The sequence below is a fragment of the Henckelia pumila genome, chromosome 4 (genome assembly GCF_033568475.1).
Source record: "Henckelia pumila isolate YLH828 chromosome 4, ASM3356847v2, whole genome shotgun sequence".
NCBI classification, from domain to species: Eukaryota; Viridiplantae; Streptophyta; class Magnoliopsida; order Lamiales; family Gesneriaceae; genus Henckelia; species Henckelia pumila.
This window is the reverse complement of record NC_133123.1, coordinates 169,980,089-169,992,466: the sequence shown is the minus strand read 5'-3', so window position 1 is coordinate 169,992,466 and position 12,378 is coordinate 169,980,089. Positions and strand designations below refer to the sequence as shown.

The 12,378-nt window shown below is 29.7% G+C and overlaps 1 non-coding gene across 1 annotated transcript; it reads right to left on the bottom strand.

The window, feature by feature from the left end:
• Positions 1–618: 618 nt before the first annotated feature.
• On the bottom strand, positions 619–729 carry LOC140870045 (small nucleolar RNA R71). The gene has a single exon (XR_012147028.1). It is a non-coding gene; the product is annotated as a small nucleolar RNA R71 (small nucleolar RNA).
• Positions 730–12,378: the final 11,649 nt, after the last annotated feature.

The following is a 12,378-nucleotide window of genomic DNA, read 5'->3' as shown; positions in this document are numbered from 1 at the left end:
AGTATATTACTTGCAGACAACCTACACTTGGGTGAATTACAATTTAAGTTGTAGCAAGTTTTTGGCGCCGTTGCCGGGGAGGTATAAATTAAGTTTAATTTTGTTATTATGTAAATAGTATGTTGTTTTTAATTGTATGATTGTTTGGAGTCGTAAACAAAGTGGTATACTTGTTCGAGTAACTGAAAATATTTTAAACATGGACGATAATTCTAATAATCAAGATGATAATAATAATAATAATAATCATCAAGAACATGAACAACCAAGAACACTTAGGCACCATATGAATCCAATAAGAACTAGTACACCATCTTGTTTAGTTTTTCCTCCTGATGCATCTAATTTCAATTTTAAGCTACAAGTCATTCAACTTTTACCAAATTTTCATGGCTTAGATTCTGAAAATCCATATTTGCATTTAAGAGAATTTGAGGAGGTTTGCAACACTTATAATGATCAAAATTGTAGCATGGATACTGTTCGATTAAAGCTTTTCCCTTTTTCCTTAAAAGATAAAGCTAAAACATGGTTGCAAAATTTGAGATCAAGTTCAATAAGATCATGGGAAGAAATGCAACAACAATTTCTAAAAAAGTTTTTTCCTTCCCATAGAACAAACTCTTTTAAAAGACAAATTACAACTTTTTCTCAAAAACAAGGGGAAACATTTTATCAATGTTGGGATAGATATAAAGAGTTACTTAATACATGCCCACATCATGGTTTTGAAATATGGAGAATAATTTCTCACTTTTATGAAGGTTTAATACCTAAAGATAGGCAAATGATAGAATTCATGTGTAATGGAACTTTTGAAGATAAAAACCCAAATGAAGCTATGGAATATTTGGAGTCATTAGCAGAAAATGCTCAAAATTGGGATAATATAGGCTCAATTGAACCACCAAGTAAAACCAATAATTCAACAAATGGGGGTGGTATTTATCATCTTAAAGATGATGTAGATGTTCAAGCTAAACTTGCATCTTTAGTAAGAAAAATCGAGTCATTAGAAATGAAAAAGAGTGATCAATTAAAAAGTGTTCAAGAAATTGTTTGTCATATATGTGACACACATGATCATCTTACAAAAAATTGTCCTACTTTGCCTTCATTTAAAGAATGTCTCCATGAACAAGCCAATTATGTTAACAATTTTAAAAAACCAACATTAGATCCTTTTTCACAAACATACAATCCTGGTTGGAGAAATCATCCCAATTTTAGTTGGAGGAACGATAATAATGCACAACCTTCACAACAACCTCTTCAAAATAACCAAAATCATCAAGGTTATGCTCCTTATATTCCACCTCCAAGAAAAAATTTTGAAGATGAAATCCATGCATACATTCAAAAGCAAGAGTCTATCAATATTCAAAACATTCAATCTATGAATGATTTGAAAGAAACTCTTGCAAAATTTGCATCTGCACTTAATATTCATGAAAAAGGAAAATTTCCATCTCAACCACAACCTAATCCTAAAAATCAAAATCAAGAAAAATTTGATCAAGTAAAATCTGTTATTACTCTTAGAAGTGGTAAAATAGTTAATGATCCATATAGTGATGAAAACAAAGATCAATTAAACTCAAAGAGTAAGGATTCAAATCCTGATACTTTTGAGAAAGATGATGCTTTGAGTCCTAAAAATAAGAAAATTGATGATAAAATAAATAAACATGTTCCTTTTCCTCATGAATTAGTAAATAATAAAAAACAAAAAAATGATTCTGATATTTATGAAGTTTTTAAACAAGTAAAAATAAATATTCCATTATTAGATGCTATTAAACAAGTGCCTTCTTATGCAAAGTTTTTAAAAGATTTATGTACTGTGAAAAGACAATTGCATGTAAAGAAGAAAGCATTCTTAACGGAGCAAGTAAGCTCTATTATTCAAAATAATTCTACCTTGAAATATAAAGATCCCGGTTGTCCAACAATTTCATGTATTATTGGAAAAAATAAAATTAAAAAAGCTTTGTTAGATTTGGGAGCAAGTGTGAATTTAATTCCTTATTCAGTTTATGAAAAGCTTAAGTTGGGAGATTTAAAACCTACATCTGTTACTCTTTTACTAGCCGATAGGTCAATCAAAATACCTAGAGGTATCGTAGAAGATGTGTTAGTTCAAGTCGATAAATTCATATATCCTGTGGATTTTATTGTCTTGGATACACAACCAATAGAAGTACATAACGAAATTCCAGTAATATTGGGACGTCCATTTCTAGCAACTTCAAATGCTTTAATTAATTGTCGAAATGGAATAATGAAATTGTCTTTTGGAAATATGACTTTAGAACTTAATGTGTTCAATTTATGTAAACAACCAAGTATTAATGAAGATGAAGATGATAATGCAATAGAAACAATTGTGGAAGAAAATATACACCAAGAAAACTTAAATCAACAATCTGAAGTTTGTTTAGTGGAAAGTTTTGATTCAAAAAATGTTTTTAAATCAAAGTTATTTGAAGAAATTAATGAACTTGAAGAAGTAAAAGAAAATGATCATCCAAAACTTGAATTAAAACCCTTGCCAATAGAACTAAAATATGCTTTTCTTGGTGAAAATCAAACATATCCTATTGTAATATCTTCTACCCTCTTACCAAAACAAGAAGAAGATGTAATAACACTACTTAAAAAACACAAAAATGCAATTGGATGGACTTTGCAAGATATAAAAGGTATAAATCCTTTAATCTGCACACATAGAATTCACTTGGAAGAAAATGCTAAAACATATCAACAACCACAAAGAAGATTAAATCCACACATGAAAGAAGTTGTTAAAAATGAAGTTTTAAAACTATTAGATGCCGGAATTATTTATCCAATCTCGGATAGTAAATGGGTAAGTCCAACACAAGTAGTACCAAAAAAATCAGGCATCACTGTTATAAAAAATGAAAAGGGAGAATTATTACAAGCTAGGATTCCATCTAGTTGGCGTATGTGCATTGATTATAGAAAATTAAATGATGCAACTAGAAAAGATCACTTTCCGTTACCATTTTTAGATCAAATTTTAGAGAAAGTGGCAGGTAATCCTTATTATTGTTTTCTTGATGGGTATTCGGGGTATTATCAAATACCAATATCATTAGAAGATCAAGAAAAAACTACTTTCACTTGTCCGTTCGGAACTTTTGCTTTTAAAAGAATGCCATTTGGTTTATGTAATGCCCCGGCTACTTTTCAAAGATGCATGCTAAGTATTTTTAGTGACATGATTGAAGAATTTGTGGAAGTTTTTATGGATGATATAACTGTTTTTGGAAACTCATTTGAAAACTGTCTTAAAAATTTGGAAGAAGTTTTAAAAAGATGTGAAGAAAAAAATCTTGTTTTAAATTGGGAAAAATGTCACTACATGGTTAAATCCGGAATTGTGTTAGGGCATGTCATATCTGAAAAAGGAATTGAAGTTGATAAAGCTAAGGTTGATGTTATTGCTAATTTACCATCACCAAACACGATAAAAGAAATTCGATCATTTTTGGGTCATGCGGGATTTTATAGAAGATTTATAAAAAATTTTAGCATAATATCAAAACCAATTTCAAATCTTTTAACAAAAGATGCACAATTTGAATGGACTCAAGAATGTGAAACTGCTTTTAAAAAAATAATTAATCTTTTAACTACATCACCTATTTTACAATCTCCTGATTGGTCTTTACCATTTGAATTAATGTGTGATGCAAGTGATTATGCTGTAGGAGCCGTGTTAGGACAAAGAAAAGAAGGTAAACCTTATGTGATCTATTATGCAAGTAGAACCTTAAATAGTGCTCAAATCAATTATTCAACAACTGAAAAAGAATTACTTTCAGTAGTGTTTGCATTAGATAAATTTCGATCCTATTTAATTGGTTCTACTACTATTGTTTACACTGATCATTCTGCCATAAAATATTTATCAAATAAACAAGATGCTAAGCCGAGATTAATAAGATGGATTTTGTTGTTACAAGAATTTGATCTTGTAATAAAAGATAAAAAAGGAAAAGAAAATGTAGTAGCCGATCATTTATCAAGAATAATTTCTGAATCATATCAAAATGAAATACCAATAAATGAAAATTTTCCGGATGATCAACTATTTTATGCTACTACTATGCCTTGGTTTGCTAATATTGTAAATTTTCTTGTGACAAATAAAATGCCTTCTCATTGGAGTTCACAAGATAAAAATAAATTTTTGAAAGAGGTCAAAAAATTTTATTGGGATGATCCTTATTTGTTTAAGTATTGTCCTGATCAAATTTTTCGACGATGCATACCCGACAATGAGGTAAGTAGTGTCATTAAATTTTGTCATTCTGAGGCATGTGGAGGTCATTTTTCGTCAAAGAAAACAGCTGCAAAAATCTTTCAATGTGGATTTTATTGGCCTTCTTTATTCAAAGATACACATTCATTTTGCAAATCTTGTGAAAATTGTCAGAAAATGGGTTCAATTTCAAAACGAAACATGATGCCTTTAAATCCAATCATGATTATTGAAATATTTGACAGTTGGGGAATAGATTTTATGGGTCCATTTCCATTATCTTTTGGATTCACTTATATTTTAGTAGCTGTCGATTATGTTTCAAAATGGATTGAAGCAATTGCATGTAGAACTAATGATCATAAAGTTGTGATAAAATTTTTGAAAGAAAATATTTTTAGTCGATTTGGAATACCTAGAGCTATAATAAGTGATGGGGGAAGTCATTTTATAAATAAATCATTTTCTTCGTTGTTAAGAAAATATGGTATTACACATAAAGTTTCTACTCCATATCACCCTCAAACGAATGGTCAGGTTGAACTTGCAAATAAAGAAATAAAACAAATTTTGGAAAAAACAGTCAATCCAAATCGAAAAGATTGGTCTTTAAGATTAAGTGATGCATTATGGGCATATAGAACTGCATTTAAAACATCATTGGGGATGTCACCATATAGATTAGTTTTTGGAAAGCATTGTCATTTACCTGTTGAAATTGAACATAAAGCTTATTGGGCAATTAAAGCGTTTAATACTAATTTAGATGATGCATCTAAATCAAGAAAATTGCAATTAAATGAACTAGAAGAATTAAGAAATGATGCATATGAAAATGCAAAGATTTATAAAGATAAAACAAAAGCATTTCATGATAAAAATATTATGAGAAAATCTTTTGAAATCGGACAAAAAGTTTTACTTTATAATTCTCGCTTGCATTTGTTTCCAGGAAAACTTAGATCGCGATGGTCTGGACCATTTATTGTTAAATTTGTCTATCCTCATGGTGCTGTTGATGTTGAAAATCCTAAAAATAATAATGTATTTAAAGTTAATGGGCAAAGACTTAAACCGTTTATAGAAAATGAAGTTCTTAATGAAGAGTTTATTCCTTTATATGATCCAACTTAATTGTTACTTATATTTTTATTTTATTTTTGCAGAATTGAGTTCACTTCCCGGTTAAGTGGCGGATAACGGTACTCCGTGACTACTTTCAGTCGGTTTTATTTCAATTTCCCAAAATAATTGAATATATATATATAAATATATATTATGGATGAAGCTATCAAAAAACTTGGTAAATATTTTCCATCTGTTTCTAAAAAAGTTCTGAGAATGATTTATGAAGGCAGATGTGAAAGATTGAGAATGCTTATGCAAAAAGGAATCCCGGAGGATATTCGTCTTATAATTGAAGCCAAGGTTCGATTAGGTGGTGAAGTTCCAAAATTCTTACTTGTTCGAAATATGTCTGGACTAGGAAAAAGTACCTATGCGAAGAAAAGAAGGGCTAAAAGGTTAGATGTTTGTCATAATTGTGCCAGATGGACTTGTAATAGACAATGCAGATCTTTGGGATATGTTTCCACAAATAGAGAAGATAAAATTGATTTCATTAAGAATGGGCTGAGTAAAGAGTCATTGGATGATATCTCATTGACTCTTGAGACGCATTCTAGTGGAGATGTAAAAGGTCAACTTCTCCGTTTATGGAAACTATTCCAAGCGCAGCGTCATGGTGATGGTCTTGGGAATCTGACTAAAAAAGACCCTATTTTCCAATTTATAAGAAAATTGGATGGTAAGCCAACCCTCGACTCATAAATATTGAAGGAACACTGTGAGCCACAATCACATCACTGTTTATACGCATGCATGTTATTATTATATATTATTATTTTTTTTACTATTTTTATCATTTTGTTCTCATCTGTATTCCTATTTCTGTCTTATTCCTTGTTTTCCTTATAAAATCACTCAACTCTCTCTATATTTTTTAAAAGAAAAGAAAAAAACATGACAGGATCTTCTTCACAAAAATTGAAAAATATTTGTGTCTTTTGTGGTTCTAATACTGGAAAGAATGAAATATTTGTTGATGCAGCAATTAATCTTGGAAAAAAGTTAGCAGAGAGAAAAATTCACTTGGTTTACGGAGGAGGCAATATAGGGTTAATGGGATCTATTTCAACAGCAGCTCATCTTGGAGGTAGTCAGGTTTTGGGTATTATTCCTACAGCTTTAGCTGAAGGAAATATTACAGGTGTTACGGTTGGGGAAGAGTTGAAAGTTTCATCAATGTACGAGAGAATAACTAAAATGATAGAAAATTCTGATGCTTTTATTGCCTTACCTGGTGGTTTTGGTACTTTAGAAGAAATTTTTCATGTTGTTTCTTGGGCACAACTTAATATCCATAATAAACCTGTTGGCTTGTTGAATATCAATAACTATTATGATGGTTTGTTGACTTTTCTCGATGTAGCCGTGGAACAAAATTTTATTTCAGAAAATTCACGAAGGATGCTCATCTCTGCTTCGAATGAAGACCAATTAATTGATGATCTCCAAGCTTTTGTTCATCAACCTGATTCAGCTATAACAAAGATCAATTGGTCTCAACCAACCAGTAAGAAAAGAAAACTGGATCATTGATTCAACATGTCATGAAATGGTTTGTGTTTGTTCCTCATCTTCAATAATTCCAGGTGATATCTCTTTCATCATGTACTCTTTATTTTTCTCTAAAAAAAAAAAAAAAAAAAAAATTTAAAATTTAAAAAAAAAATATATTTCTATAATAATATTATTTTTCTTTTTCAATGGCAGAGTAAGGAGTCAAAAACTCCTGACACGCATTAGTTTTTATTTATCATCTTATCACAATAGATTAGATTTTAATATTCCGTATATATTTAAATTGCAAACTACTAAGAAAATGAAGTCTTTTTGTATAGATGTTTATTTATTCTTCTTTTTACCAATTTAATAGAAAATATATAATTGATGGGATATAAGTTATAAATAATATATAATTGTGTGTTTTCAAATATATATTTTCTAAAACTTTTATGAGTATATAATTAAAGTGATATTGATTGAATAAATAATAACATGTATAATTGAGGGAATTAATTTGTAAAAGTATAATAGTTACTCACATAAATTTTGTGAGTGAGGGGTAAGAATTGAGAAAACAACTTATAAGCTTTTATTGATTATTAAGAAATGGTTGATTACTAGATTAAACCCATTTTGAAAAAAAAAAAAAGAAAAAAAAAAGAAAAATGAAAATTGGCTGCAAAGTTGTTTGAAGTTTGATTGTAAAGATGTAGAGTATTAATATCTCTACTATAATTATTAATGTAATAGATTTACCTCATAAAAAATAAAAAAATAAATAAACTTTGAAAAAAAAATGTTACATTTTCAAAGTTTATTGGAGGTATTTGATTATGTAAAAACAATTTTGCAGCCAAGCAAAAAAACAAAAAAACAAAAAAAAAATGGGTTTATTCTTTGTAAATCATCCTATCTTATTTTCAATATTAGGTTATTTGATTGTCTGCTTTACTAGCCATTTTCAAAGAGTGTATAATTTTCTTCCAACTCCACGAGTGAAAAACAGCTATATATGAAATACTTTAACCCGAGAGAATATGGAGTTGAGACTTTTACATTAATATTCCTGATGATATACATGTTATGAAAATGATTTCTATTATCCTTTTAATTATATTATTCTCAAAGTTTTTAGAAAATATTTATGTAAAAAAAAAAAATTATATATATTTAATATTTTGATATTGTGTGAAATATATATGTATAGCCCATCCAATTACATATTAATATATTGGTTGATAATGAGATTTATAAATAAACATATGATCTCCTAACAAGTGTGTTTTTAAAATTTTAAAGTTTGCAAATTTGAATATATATATTAAGGAATAAAAATCTAACTTGTGATTTTATGATATTTTATGATATTTTATGATATTTTATTACTAAGGGACTAGTAATTAGCCGGTTTGGGGGTGTGATGAAACTTAAAATTTGTAATTATTTATATGTTAAAAAGTGTGTTTTAAAATTTAAGTTTAATTAAAATTATGAAGTTGTATTATTTTAGTGTTATGTGTTTATATTTAAATGTTTTACTAAAATGTTGTATTTTACGGTTTGCGCAGGTTTGGTAAAAATAAAATTACTCAAGTTACAGTGGTCATAATGGAGTAATCTCAAAACCTGTAGAATCACAAAAGAGGCATCTTCAACTTTGTAGAAGACAAGAAATTCCAAAAACTTCATTAAGATGATCAAAATAATAAAACATCAAAATGGAGATAGATTGACTTTTACTATGACCAGCTTGGAGTAAAAATATCATAAGTATTTCATATTTTATCCAAAAGGGGTGAATGAGTTGTCCAAACACATCTACACAAAATATCCTACGTGTTTTATGTTGAAAAGAAAGGCTGAATCGGTGGTCTAAGGTATCAAACATGCCAATTAAAGTTGGGTCATGGTATTGACATTCAAGGAGACAAGCACCCACCAACTTTACTATTTCACATTTAATGAGCCTTGGACTCTTGCTCTCATTTGGCCTATAAATAGATGTGTTGTATAACCTTTGTAGTGTGCAAGAGTGTAGAGAATTCTTCATTTGTAAAATAAATATTTTGTGTGTGAGAATAAAAGTTTGAGTGTGCAAGTTTCTCAAGTTCAAGTATGAAATTTCTTTTATCTTTATTCTTGAGTTTCATGTTCATGGAAAGCTAAATCTTTTTATGTCAAGGTGAAAAGGTTTCATTGTTGGTCAAGTAAGATTGTCTATATTTTGTATATTCTTTTCTTTTCTATTTTTATTTTACTAATTGATCTTTATTTGTAGGTATAATTTTGGATGATTTGTTGTTATCTATTTACATCAAATGCTTGGTACCTTGAATGTGGTTACCTTGATTTGTTGTCAAATATGATACAATAAATACTACAATAATTATATACTATAAATATATGTATCTATTTATAATAAAGTCATATATATTATTTAGACGATAGCGTGACACTGTCGGTTGTTCTAAATAATATATTGTGATTTGAACTAACATTTACTTTCTCGCATCTAACTTTTACTTTATCGCAACTAACATTTACTTTTCCGCAACTAACATTTACTTTCTCGCATCTAACTTTTACTTTTCCGCAACTAACATTTACTTTATCGCATCTAACATAAAGTCATATATTTTATTTAGACGATAGCGTGGCTCTGCCGGTTGTTCTAAATAAAATATTGTGATTTGATCTAACATTTACTTTTATGTCAATTTATATTTATGCATTTATATATATATTATGGGTACCATGTATTAAATATCAGTTGATATTAATATAGTGGGAACTATATTATATGATATACTTGTTTAAATATTTAATTGTTCTTTTTATGTTTATATTTATTCATCTATATATATATTATGGGTACCATGTATTAAATATCGGTTAATCTGATATTAATATAGTGGGAACTATATTATATGATATACTTGTTTAAATATTTCATTGTTCTTTTATGTTTATTTTTATTTTAGTTTCTTTTATTTATTTTTATTAAGCAATCTTAAATAAACCAACAATGAACCTTTGAAACCTTGACAATTTTATAATTTGTGTATTTGAAGTTTTATAATAATATTTTCATCTATAATATATTATTGCTAAAATTAAACTTACAACATCCTCTCCGTGGATCGATCTCGTACTCACGAGTATATTACTTGCAGACAACCTACACTTGGGTGAATTACAATTTAAGTTGTAGCAGCATCCATTACAGGTGAGTACGTTTCCTCATAGTCAATTTCAGGTCTCTGAGAGAAACCTTGGGCTACAAGTCTGGCTTTATATCTTACAATTTTGCCATTTTAATTTCTTTTTCGTACGAACACCCATTTGTATCCTACATGGATTATATTTTTAGGTGTTTGAACTACGTGCCCAAACACTCTACGTTTCTCTAAAGAATCTAATTCAGTTTGTATAGCCGCCTTCCATCTTGGCCAATCATTTCTTTGTTGGCAATCTTTAACAAATTGTGGTTCAGGATCATCATTGTCTTGCATAATATCAAGGACTACATTTAGAGTGAAAACATCATCGATGTTTGTATTACTTCGATCCCATATTTTACGAGATATCAAATAATTGGTTGAAATATCGATATTTTCATGTGATTGTGATTCTTCATGAATCATGTTTTCCACATCTGTTTCATTTATTTCTCTTGTTGTATCATGTAAAGTTGATTCTTCTGGAGCTGTAACTGCTTCTTTATCTTGTACCTTTTTCTAGGTACGGTATCCTTCGAACCAATTGGTCGACCATGCTTCTGGTATATTTTAGATTCGTTTGCGGGTAAAGTATTACGTGGTCCTACAGGGACATCAATCTTCACCGGAGTATTCTCTATTTGTGTATATGATTTTGTCACATTTTTTGTATTAACAAAAGCATCGGGTAATTGATTTGCAATTCTTTGCAAATGAATAATTCTTTCAACTTCTTGCTCACATTGATTGTTTCGGGGATCATAATGAGATAATGTTTTCTCATTCCAACAAATTTTTTGTTGTTCCTCAGGATACAACTTTGCTCCCCCTAGAGTTGGAAAATCAGTTTCATCAAAGTGGCAATCAGCAAATCTTGCAGTAAATAAATCACCCGTTAAAGACTCCAAATATCTAATGATAGATGGTGAATCATATCCCACGTAAATTTTAAGTCTACGTTGTGGACCCATTTTGGTCCGTTGTGTAGGTGGGATAGGGACTTGTACCGCACAACCAAATACTCGAAAATGAGAAATTTCAGGTTCTTGACCATATGTAAGTTTCAAAGGTGAGTATTGGTGGTAATTAGTTGGTCTCACACGAATCAATGATGCAGCGTGTATTATAGCATGACCCCAAGCTGCAGATGGTAGTTTTGTTTTCATGAGTAGCGGTCTAGCAATCAATTGCAATCGTTTAATAAATGATTCTGCAAGACCATTCTGTGTATGAACATGGGCAACTGAATGCTCAACTGAAATCCCGATCGACATACAAAATTCATCAAATGCTTGTGATTTGAATTCAGCAGCATTATCAAGACGAATTGTCTTGATTGAGTGATCAGGGAACTGAGCTCGTAATTTAATTATTTTCCCAAGTAATCTAGCAAAAGCTATATTTCGAGATGCTAACAAACTAACATGTGACCACCTAGTCGATGCATCAATCAATACCATGAAGTATCGAAATGGTCCACATGGTGGGTGTATAGGCCCACAAATATCCCCATGAATTCTTTTCAAGAAGGTTGGAATTTCAATATCAACCTTTGTTGGGGAATGTCTTATAATTAATTTTCCTTGTGACAAAGCCACACATGAAAAATCATCATGTAAGAGAATCTTCTGGTTCTTTAAGGGATGTCCACGAGAACTATTTATTATTCTTCGCATCATTGAACTCCCAGGGTGACCAAGTCGGTCGTGCCATAATACAAAACCTTTCTTGTCAACAAACTTCTAGTTTGTGATTGTATTTGCTTCAATTGATTTTATTATTGTGTAATACATTCCGGAGGGAAGTGCACGTAATCTTTCTTTTATCTGCTTCTGGCCAGATATAACGGATGTAATTCAAAGATATTCAACATTGTTTGCATTCAATGTTTCAATATGATATCCATTCCGGCGAATATCTTTAAAGCTAAGCAAATTTCTACTTGATTTTCTTGCATAGAGTGCATTTTCAATATACAGGCTTGTCTCATTTGGTAAAATGACTTTTGCCTTCCCATGACCTTCAATAATTTTTGATGCACCCGAGATTATTTTCAGCTAGAGGGATTAGTGTAGAAAATGAAAATTACAATCAAATCAATCAACTATATTACATCTATATATAACAAAATGTTTGTTTTTTTTAATTTTTTTAAAGATTTGGCAGAACTTATAAGCTCTTGAAAGCAACTTATAAGTTATTTCTGAGCTTATAAGCTCTTTAAATTTGTTGGGCAAATTT